Consider the following 11,960-nt stretch of genomic DNA (forward strand, 5'->3'; position numbering starts at 1 on the left):
TACTGACAAAATTTCATACCTATTTAGTTAGATTCAAAAAAGACCCAAGTTACTCAAGCTGATTTAAAACTTTGGCAAAATAGTAGAATACAACTGTAACATTATTATGGATGTTGACTCTGGCATGGAATTAATTTCCTCTATAATCTGACAAATTAATATATCAAAGAACATAACTTCTCCAACTAAATATCAGACCTAACTAAACATACAACCAGAAAAGTCATCATGCAAGCCATATTGCAGCTGGGGTAAAAGAAAAATCAGTCATACTGATTCTCTATTTATTTTAAACGTTGTTTTTTTTTTTATAAATTATTTCCTTTATCTTGCATTTTTCAAACATTGTGTTAAATGCTGTATATCTTGGTAACTAAATTTGGATGCCTCCTTAAATTTTGAGTAAAATATCTCACTTTAGTTCCTAACCCATGAAATGAGGTTTTTGAAAACAAATGCTAATAACCACTGTTTATAATACACAAGATCTCATAAGCATGATTTCAGGAAGCATAGGTTAACATTTTGATATTGTGGTCACGTGACTGATGAGGTCTATCTGCATGAGTATAGTTGTACATAGATTCCTCAGCCTAAATTTAGCCACTGTTAAAAAATGTTTATATCTCTATCTTTCACCCATCAGAGATGAAACCTGAGTATAAACTCTAAGGAAAATGATAAGGTAAGAATTTAGCTTTTCTGGATATAAAGTAAACAAAAATGCAGCATAAACTAACTCATTGTTTTAAAGTCAACCTATGTCTCTAAAACATGTTAACAAATTCCCTACAATGTGTAGCATTCTCAAGAAGGGAATCGGGAATATGAGAAGAGGACTAAGCAAGTATTGTTTTCAAATATACATAATTTGGGTTTACGTCTTTTTTTCGTTAGAGGCATTTTTGATAAAACTGTTTGAATAATTGATTTCCTGTTCAGGTATAAAATATCCTAGTTGCATATACCAAACTACATTCAGAAAATGGCATATAGTAATTAAGTAGACTACTTATTCAATAAATAGTAAAAAGTATATACCTATAGGGTATTATTTGAACAGTGCATTGGAATTATTCTAATACAATAATTAATTTAACAATTTCATATTGACATTAATTATCTAGAGTATCTTTATGCTAATTGGACAAGATTGTCTTTCTAAATGAGCAAAACCTATTTCTCCTTTTACTCTATCAGGGAAATATGTGAACAAAAAATCGAAAATAACATATGACTGTACAACAACTCCAATGTATTTTTGACTTTTTATTAGCAAATGTTAATTTCACAAAGTATTTTATTGTGTTATACACATACATCCATATAATGTACCTTGCTAAATTTTTTCCTTTTATAAATTTCATTATCCTATTTTTCTACTTATGTTTTATTATGTCATTATACTAACCTAGGAAATATTTGAACATATTTACTCCACAATGTTTCTCTTCATCTCCTCTCTTACATTTTTTTCCAAATTTAATCAGTTTCCATCTTTTACATCTGGGTCATTCATTTTTTTTCTTGGACTAGAGTCTGCATATGAGAAATCTAGTATTTGTTTTTCACAATAAGACTTATTGCGTTAATATGAAGGTTTCCAGTTCTATCTATTTTCTTGAAGATGATACGATTTCACTATTCTTTGTGGCTAAATAGTATATCATTGTGTATATATGTATATATGTATGTATATATATTACACTTTCTTTCTTCAATGAGTGATTAAGAAACATGTAGGTTAATTCTGTAGTTACTTATATTTTTTATGTGGGAGAAGGAAAGGTGGAAATAATGATGTTTGGAATGAGAAACATGCTCTTTAAGCAGACACTCTTGTATTTAAAACATCTTCTTAGCTGCTCTTTCATCAGTATTAGATAATGCATTGAATTAAAAAAATAAAATTTACTTACATTGGCAAAAGTGTTCTTTTTCAGTATCTATATTATTTTTTACTACAGTGTTACATTTAGTATGTCATGTGAGTATGGGGATGTATGTGACCATGAAAATCTAGGCATGTTTGTATATGTAGTTGACTCGAAGGAAACTGAATTTTTGTGAGATACAGGATTCAAATAAAAATTTGAGACCTGTAAGTTGCTAAATTGATATATCTGTCCAGTTTGTGGAGTGTGATTTCAAGATCACATTTTGGTAGGTTTCATACCAAGTAAGTAGATGTTTCTAATCAAAAATCATAAGGAATAAAACAACAACTCTTTCATAATCATTCAGTCTTAGTACTTCAGACATTGTATTAATTGGAAAAAAAATAATTGAAAGTATGATGGGTCAGTAGTTAGCCTTTAGACACTACATTTTCCCCAAAAACTTCAGATGTACTCTTTGGATATTAATTACAAATATATTTATCAGCATACAGATATAATATGAGCTTATATATGTAAATATATGTATATATTATAAATATGTCAATTATTTAGTTATATTTTAAATGTGCATCATATGTATTGATTTATATATAAATGTAATTTATCTCATCATATATGCATATCTACATATATACATTTTTCCTTTTTTTTGGTCAGTCCTGGGGCTTGAAATCTGGGCTTGGGTGCTGTCCCTGTACTCTTCAGCTCAATGTAAGAACTCTACTGCTGGAGACATAGCGCCACTTCCAGTTTTTTGGTGGTTTACTGGAGAGAAATATTTCATGGAATTTCCTGTCTGGGCAGGCATTAAACTATGATCCTCAGATCTCAGCCTCCTGAGTAGCTAAGATTATAGGCATGAGCCATGGGCGCACAGTTAAATTTATATATCTGAGATTTGTTAGTGGAACAAAGGGTACAGAAACTATTATTCTTATCAGGAAAGGACTTCACACTGACAGGTATCATTACAAGAAGAAATACTATAAATATTCACAGTGGCACAAAAATCCCTTAGATGCCTTGCAAGGCAGCATGTTTTTCCATTCACTGCATGTGGTTTGAGCGGATTGCAACCCAAGCGAATGTAGAAGATATTGGACCCTAACAAAACTGACAATTGCATAAACCCAGTCCTCTATGACAGATTTAACAAGGCCTCTCTTAGAGATTCTTGTTATGGACATGATAAAAAATTTATAGTTTATTTGTGATTACAGAACAGTTTTACACCTGTCACTAAGCCATTACCTTTATTTAACACAGTCCCTTTTTCTCTAACTTATATTTTCTTGGCTCAGGAAACTGTTTTTTGCTTGTGAAAACCTGGCTGTTTACAATATAGAAATGGGTTTTTCATCCTTTTGAAATTACTGTCTGTATAGTGTTCTATGAGATGAGCTTCCTATGATATTCCATATCATAGGAATAAATTACTCTGATTCAAACTTGGACAACAGCTAGCTTGTTCTCTCTCCTAGGAAACCATCTGTATAGACTTTTTACATGTAAACAGACCCTCATTTACTTACAAAAGTCTGTCAGTGAGTCAAACCTAACTCACCCAAGTGAGGTGAATTCCTCTCTCATGCTTCTTTTACATTAAAAATGGTAAGAACTGTTCAACAATGCATATACTTTTTAATGTGAAGTGTGACTCCTATTTTCCATAATGTGAATCAAGGAGAGGAATCAGTTTAAGATGTGAAAGAGCCTTTCGAAGAGTTTTGGAACTTGAAAATTGTCCTGGGTATTCATTTTTGGAAAAATATCCCTTTTCAAAGACAAAGGACTCCTTTTTTTTATATTGTGCAGGTACTGGGATTTGAACTCCTGGCCTTGAGCTCTACCTGGGCTTTAATTCTCTATGTTTAATCTATAGACCTGAACCACACTTTCACTTCTTCCTTTTACCAACAGTGGAGAAAAGAATCTCCTAGGTTTATCTACTTGGAATAGCTTCGAATTGCAATTATCAAATTTGAAATGGTTCCAAGCATTCCGTCTAAGGCATATTCAACAACTAGTGAAACTTGTGTTGGCTATAATTATGTATCTTTCTCTATGTGTGCACGTTTACATGTGTATATGTATGTGTGTATTTGTGTGTATGCTAACGTTCAAGTGAACCTACATAAGGGCATATACACACATATATGCATATATAAATATATATACAAATATAAATATATGTGCATATATATGTATATCAGATGTTCAGTGATTTAATCTATAGTTCCTAGCACATTGTCATTCTCACAAAATGTACATGATAAATTGCTCTGCAGATCTGTGATCTATTATGGATATCCTTTGTACTCACTTCCCCCATTAGTTTTTGACCATCCTTGTGAACAACTTCGGTCTACTTTCCATAGGATAGCTTTTTTTCATTACAGGTAGTTATTAACTGATAATAAAAGAAAAAAGGTTGCTTGTAAAAGGAAAAAAAAATTCTTGATTATAGCCATTCTACCTGGGGTGAGGTGGTATCTCAATGTTGCTTTGATTTGCATTTCTTTTATGGCTAGAGAGGTTGAGCATTTATTCATGTGACTATTGGCCATCCTTCTTTCACCTTCAGAGAAGTTTCTCTGTAAGTTTTTAGCCCACTTATTTATTGGGTAGTTGTTTCTTTGAAGATTTGTTGTTGGGGGATTTAATTTGTTGATATCCAGGTAGACTTTAGATATGAGACCCTTGTCTGTTGTATGGCTAGTGAAGATTTTCTTCCAATCCGAGGACATTCTATTGATCTTGCTAGCTATGTCCTTTGCCATGCAGAAGCTCTGCAATTTCATGCAATCCCATTTGCCCAAATTTTCTTTGATTTGTTGTGTTTCTGGGACTCTATTAAGGAAATTTTGGCTTGTGCCAATTAGACCTAGGGTTTCTCCTTTTCCATCCTGTAATGTTTTCAGAGTGTCTGATTTGACTCCAAGGTATTTGATCAATTTGGAGTTGATTCTGGTGCAGAGTGATATATAAGGATCTAGCTATTTTTCTGCAAGTAGTTAACCAATTTTTCCAGCACCATCTACTGAAGAGGCTGTTAGATGTTGGAGGAGATGTGGACAGAAGGGAACCTTACTGAATTGTTGGTGGGAGAGTAAACTTGTTCAACCATGTTGAAAAGCAGTATGGAGGTTCCTCAAAAGACTCTACATAGATCTCCCCTATGACCCAGCAATCCCACTTTTGTGCGTTTCACCAAATGATCACAAATAAGACCACACTAAAGCTACCAGCACAACTATGTTTATTGCAGCATTATTTACCATAGCTAAGACATGAAACCAACCCAGATGCCCCTCAGTAGATGAATGGATCAAGAGAATGTGGTATATATACACAATGGAATTCTATGCCTCCATCAGAAAAAATGACATTGCCCCATTTGTTAAGAAATGGAAAGGCTAGGAAAAAATTCTATTAAGTGAAGTAAGCCAAGCCCAAAGAAACATAGGTTTCATGGTTAAACTTATTTGCAACAACTAGTATATGTCTGAGTCAAGCAGAAAAGGTCAGATAGGTTGATGTTAGGGACATGAACCCTAAGATATGTATTCAAATGATTTTAATGCGATTTTTTCTAACATATTTAAAGAATATTTCTTTGTTGCTTTGGATGTCCCTCCCCCACGGTATAACCCCTGCTTTCACTGTATTTGATGTTGATATAATTTGTGTGTGTGGGGGGGAAACAATTCGTTTAAATAAGGATACGGGTGGACCCATTGCAACACTAATATGTACAAGTACTTATGTCGAAAAACGAACTTTACTACTTTGGTTGGGGGGAGTATTTGATATGGGGGACAGGGAGGATTGGAAGTTCTGGGAAGGAGAAACAAAGGAGGACGCTACAATGCTTGATAAGAAATGTACTCATTATCTTGTCCATGTAATTACAACCCCTCTGTACAGTATTTTCAAAATAAAAAAGAAAAAATAATAAAAAGAACAAAATTTTTAAAAATATATAAAGTAATCTTGTAGAAGATTAAAAAAATAAAAGAAAAATAATTTTAGGTCACAGGTTAAAATATCTTATCCATTCCAATGATTCCTATGAGATAAAATTTATAGTAGAAGTAAAAGTGAAAAGGAACTCCTAGATATGTTATTTTACCATTTAGAATGGCAAAGAATAATATCATGTCACTGTCATAACTCTTAAAGAATGCAAGGTTAACCGATGGTTGCTTTCATGTTCCCACAAAACTAGCAGATCCTGAAGCATAATAGTAGCCCAGCAGAAATTCTAAGTAGCAGACATGGGGCATGGAAGAGAAAGAGAGGAAATGAGACAGAGTGAAAGAGAGAGAGAAATATCATAATATTGAAAGTGAATAATAGATAAACAAGAGCTGTATGAGAATATTCATACTGCTATCTTTAGACTCTATGTGTTCATTTGCAGGTATTTGATATTTGTAATCCATCAACATGAAATATAAAGTTATGTTGATAAAAATAAAAGTGACTCAGAAGAAATTATAAATGCAAAAACGATCTTCACAGCAGCAAACTCTCAGAGATATTTCATGACTTTGAAAAGGATAAAGTGGCTGAAGTTACTATAAATTTAGAAGTACAACAATTCACAAAAATAGAAAAAGATATTTATATATTTCCTTATATAACCCAAAGCAAAAGGAAAATGTTGTTTAGATGATTTTTTTAAAAACACAGTCTCTCAAGTGCTAGGAAGTTGGCTCAGTGGTAGAGTGCTTGCCTTTCATGCATGAGGCCCTGAGTTTGATTCCTCAGCACCACATAAGTAGAAAATGATGGAAATGGTGCTCTGCCTCAAGTGTTAGTGCTAGCCTTGCCTGAGGAACAGCACTCAGGCCCCAGAGTGCAAGCCCCATGACCAACAAAGTCAAAATAAAACAAAACAAAACAAAACACAGTCTCTCACATTTGTGGCCTCAACTCTGTAATACTGTTGCTTCAACCTAGGGCTAAGATTTTAGTTGTGGACATGTATCAACTCTCCTGATTCAGACTCTACTTGATCATTTTTTAATAAATATTTTGTTCTTAATTTTCCTAGTTGTAAATTCACATGCACCTATAAAAAAAATGGTTTGACCACCCCAGTAACCTTCTCAAAGTACCTCCTAATGATGACTAACAAAAAGTTGTATTATATAACAAGTAAAACAATGCTACAAAGAAAACCAATAATTAAATAATGATTAATAAAATAAAAAACAAAAAAATTACCAGTGTTTTTAGTATTTGAAGTGCACTACATATTAGATTTTCTATTTTCTCATATTCCTGTACATTTTAAACCGCCTAAGATTATGATGTTCAACAAGATTTTTATAGGCTATGAATAGTCTTCAAAGTTACACACTAAGGTTATTATTTATGGCTCATCTCATTATTTGTTTATGGCTTATATCATCTCTTGTTCCTCGCTAAAATATAAAGTAAGGAATCCCTAAATTTTAACAAGAACTGTGTAGTAAGCAAGTCTTAATCCTTCATTCTGCTTCTTCACACAAAGACTTTGCAACTTCTCATTAACAAAGTTTCTATAAATTCTGAAATGTACATACTTAGTACTATACGTCTGCTAACATAAATCTTAAATACATTATAGAAAATTTTATACCTGCCAAACAGTCCTAATTTTGGCATATAATCTTAAAATTAAATAGATATAAAACACTAAAATTTTTGACAACCCTTAACACTTGCTGCTGTGTTCATTATGACATGTGCCTTGTATAGAACAATTGAATTATTTCCCCTACACATCTCTTGAACCACAAATATCTGGAATTATTTTGTTTTTAACATGTCCATCTTGACATTATTCTTAAATGTGTGCTTATGTAAGAAGTACATGGTTCTAAAATTTCACAATTCTTCTAAACTTACTTTTTGTTGAATTGCCTAGTTTAAGAAAATCAATTACACTTTATATATAAAAAATATTCTGTGCTCAATTCAGCATCACATAAACTAACATTGTAATGATACTGAGAAGATTAGCATGGCCCCTGCGCAAGGATGACAGGCAATTTCCTGAAGCATTCCATAGTTTTACAACAATAGATCCTGGAGGGGATGTGGACAGAAGGGAACCTTACTGCATTCTTGGTGGGAGTGTAAACTTTTTCAACCATTTTGGAAATTAGTATGGAGGTTCCTCAAATGACTCCACATAGATCTCCCCTATGATCCAGAAATCCCACTTTGGGGCATTTACCCAAATGATCACAAACAAGACCATACTAAAACTACCAGCACAACTACATTTATTGCAGCATTATTTAAGATAACTAAGATATGGAACCAACCCCGATGCTCCTCAGCAGAAGAATGGATCAAGAGGATGTGTTTTATATAAACAATGGAATTCTATGCCTCCATCAGAAAGAATGGCATCATCCAATTAGTTAGAAATTGGAAAGATATGGAAAAAATATTAAGTGAAGTAAGCCAAATCCAAAAGAACACAGGTCCCATGGTTTCCTTAATTTTCAATAACTAATATATGTATAGTATAAGCAGAAAAGGTCAAAAGGTATGTCCATATGACCAGATAACATGATGTTCCGGGAAATGAAACCCAAGATAGGGATACAAGAATTTTTCTCTTTTTTGCTATTGTTTCTAATGTACTTATAATGTGCAATGTGATTTTTTGTGTCTTTTTATAGGTTCCTCCCCATGCTATAACAACTGTTTTCACTGTATTTGAAGTTGATGCGCCTATATCTTGTATATATGCTCTTCTAATTTGGGGAGAGGAAGGAAAAAAACAAAATCCCTAAATAGGGATACAGGTTTACCCATTGTAACAATGAGATGCACAAAACACTATGCTGAAAAATGAACGTTACAATTTAGGCAGGGGAAGGGGGGAGGGGAGTGCACTTGTGGAGGTGCGAGGGAAGGAATGGTAGGGGAAAAATAAAGGAGGAGGTAACAATGCTTGTTAGGAATTGTTCTCATTACCTAGCTCATGTAAATATGACACCTGTGTACAGTATTTTTACAATAAAAAGTATAAAACTTTTCTAAGAGGGAGGAGTTTATTTCCTTTATTTTGCTTATATAATATCGTTAACAAAGAAATTAATGCAAAACACTGATATGAAGATATTTAGAATGGATGTATGTGTGTATGTGTGTGTGTGCACGCACGCGCGCAAGTAGCATGCGTGTACAGGAAATTGCATTTCTGTTGGCATGCTCAGAATTTCAAATCACGGCTTCAAGGTCTTGCTAGGCCTTTTCTCTCTAGATTGGTGAGCTACTATATAAGCTACATCTTCATTCTTGGCCCTATGCTAGTTCAATAATTTTTTGAAAAATTATCTCATGAATTTATTTTGCCCTGATTGGGTTCCAACTGTTATCCACAGATCTCGGGCTCCTGAGTAGATGTCCGGAGGAGTTAGGATTACAGGTGCGACCATCCAGCACAAGGTTTTCAGAATAATTTCAAAAGTAGAAGAAAATTTACTTCACAGGGTCCTGTTTTATCATCTCCTACTTTGAAAGCATTTTGGGTGATTGTATATGAATTTTTTAGGTTTTTTATTCTTAAAAGTCAGTTAATGATAATATTTAAATGTTTTAGTACTTTTTAAAAAGGAAACTGGAAGTTTCCTCAATTGATAAGCTCAACTCTCTACATGATAACCCAATCTCACCAACACAGTCTGTGTTGAAGACAAAATGTAACAGAAAACAATCACCATGGACATTAATTGCTATGCTATTATTTCTTGGACAATATGAATATTGAATTGAGAATGTAAGAGAATGGAGAGCTTTTACCTACCTTCTGTGTACTGCTAAAAGGCTTTTGGAAACTTTGCCTCATTTCCTTTCTCACTGTATGTCTTTGGGTCATCTACTTAAGGCATTTAATTACAATTTTTCCCAACACTAAAATGGTAATAACATTAGCATTATAACAAATATTATCTTAAGAATTAAGGGAAATAAAACTTGTGAAGTACTTAACCTAAACTTCTGTGAAGGAGCTTTGAGTTTAGCCAGCAGTTTTTTTTAAATACTAAATAGAATACAATAAGCATTACAAAAACCATTACATGTAGTGAGAAACCAGAAGTAATGTTATCTATTGACCATGTTCTGCTTCCAAGGAAACCAGGGTGATAACTTCTTATTCTGTTAATCAAACTGGTTATCTTATATCTTACGTCTTGGTAGTGTAAAAGTATCAGGGAAAGAATAATGAATGAATGTTGTAGACTGAGGTGAAGTCCATATGAAAATGTGAAAAACTGATAAAACATAAAAGTACCTTCGCGATATGTTGTGGTTTACATTTTAAGGAAGACCTAGAAGAATGAATTCTCTTTTTGATATCCTAGCATAGGTCCTTAGAAGTAGGAACTCTTTCTTCCTTCTTGTAGAGGCATCATCAGATGAGAGGAACTGTATTTTTTTTGTTTGCTTCCTTCCATTTATTCTTCAGTTTGAAATCTGAACTACTTGAGACTGAAAGAGAGCAAGGGAAATTAGACACATAGACTTTGGAAAGAACAATTAACGTAAAATAAATAAAATGCACATAGCCTTGTTAAAGGTCTAACTAAATTGAATTATAAGGTCTCAAGCATTAACAGAAAATGATTTAAGCAATATCATTTTATTGAAAATTGAAAAATATTAGGAGTGGCTTAATATTTTTCTATCTACTACCTTGAATTAATTACTGATTTTGTATAGAGAGATTAAAGATGAGATTAACAAGAAACTTGATTAAAATTGGACAAAAGTTCTGAATAGACATCTTTTCCATAAAGCCCTGAAAATCGCCAGTGGGCTAACAAAGTTGTGTGTAATACAACTTCTATGCTGGCTTAATGGTTTGTGAACTGAGATCATTAGAGAAATGTAATTCAAAATTAATATGATAAGGAGTTCTGGGAAGATGGCGGAGGAGAAGCTGGAGGCTAAACAAGCTCTCGCAGAGAAAGGAGTTTTATTTTATTTTTTTCAAATTTAATTTTTTTTGGTGAACATACTGTACAGAGGGGTTACAATTACATGGGCAGGATAATGCGTACATTTCTTATCAAGCATTGCAGCCTCCTCCTTTGTTTACCCTTCACATCACTTCCCAATCTCCCCCCTACCCCCCACCCAATCCTCCCCCCTCCCCCCCACACCAACGTTGTAAAGCTCTTTTTCTACATGACAACTTGTACTTCTCATTGTTGCAACAGGTCCACCTGTATCCTTAAACGACTTGTTTTTCCCCATCTCCTCCACAAGTTATACTGACATAAAATATAGTGAAAGCAGGGGTTATACTGTGGGGGAGGGACATACAAAGCAACAAAGAGTTAATCTTATAAATGCATTAGAAACAAATGCATGAAATAAAAAAACATTAAAATACCTATCTAAGGGTTCATTTTCCTAACATCACATTATCTGACCTTTTCCGCTTGACTCATACATATACTAGATATTGCAAATAAGGGAAACCGTGGGACCTATGTTTCATTGGGCCTGGCTTACTTCACTTAATATAATTTTTTCCAAGTTTTTCCATTTCCTAACAAATGGGGCAATGTCGTTCTATCTGATGGAGGCATAGAATTCCATTGTGTATATATACCACATTTTCTTGATCCATTCATCTACTGAGGGGCATCTGGGTTGGTTCCATATCTTAGCTATGGTAAATAATGCTGCAATAAACATAGTTGTGCTGGTCGCTTTAGTGTGGTCTTGTTTTTAAACATTTGGGTAAATGCTCAAAAGTGGGATTGCTGGGTCATAGGGGAGGTCTATGTGAAGTCTTTTCACGAACCTTCATACTGCTTTCCAAAGTAGTTGAACAAGTTTACACTCCCACCAACAATGCAGTAAGGTTCCCTTCTGTCCACATCCCCTCCTACATCTGTTGTTGTTAGAGTTCTTGATTATAGCCATTCTAACTGGGATGAGGTGGTATCTCAATGTTGTTTTGATTTGCATTTCTTTTATGGCTAGGGAGATTGAGCATTTTTCTTCCTGTGTCAATTGGCCATCCTTCATTCTTCTTCA

General features: G+C 33.6%; 1 non-coding gene across 1 annotated transcript; it reads left to right on the top strand.

Annotated features, from left to right (window-relative positions):
• The first annotated feature begins 7,859 nt into the window (after window positions 1-7,859).
• On the top strand, window positions 7,860-7,966 carry LOC122100515. The gene has a single exon (XR_006146184.1). It is a non-coding gene; the product is annotated as a U6 spliceosomal RNA (small nuclear RNA).
• Window positions 7,967-11,960: the final 3,994 nt, after the last annotated feature.

The sequence above is a fragment of the Dipodomys spectabilis genome, unplaced genomic scaffold, assembly GCF_019054845.1.
Source record: "Dipodomys spectabilis isolate Male_0828 unplaced genomic scaffold, ASM1905484v1 ptg000581l, whole genome shotgun sequence".
NCBI classification, from domain to species: Eukaryota; Metazoa; Chordata; class Mammalia; order Rodentia; family Heteromyidae; genus Dipodomys; species Dipodomys spectabilis.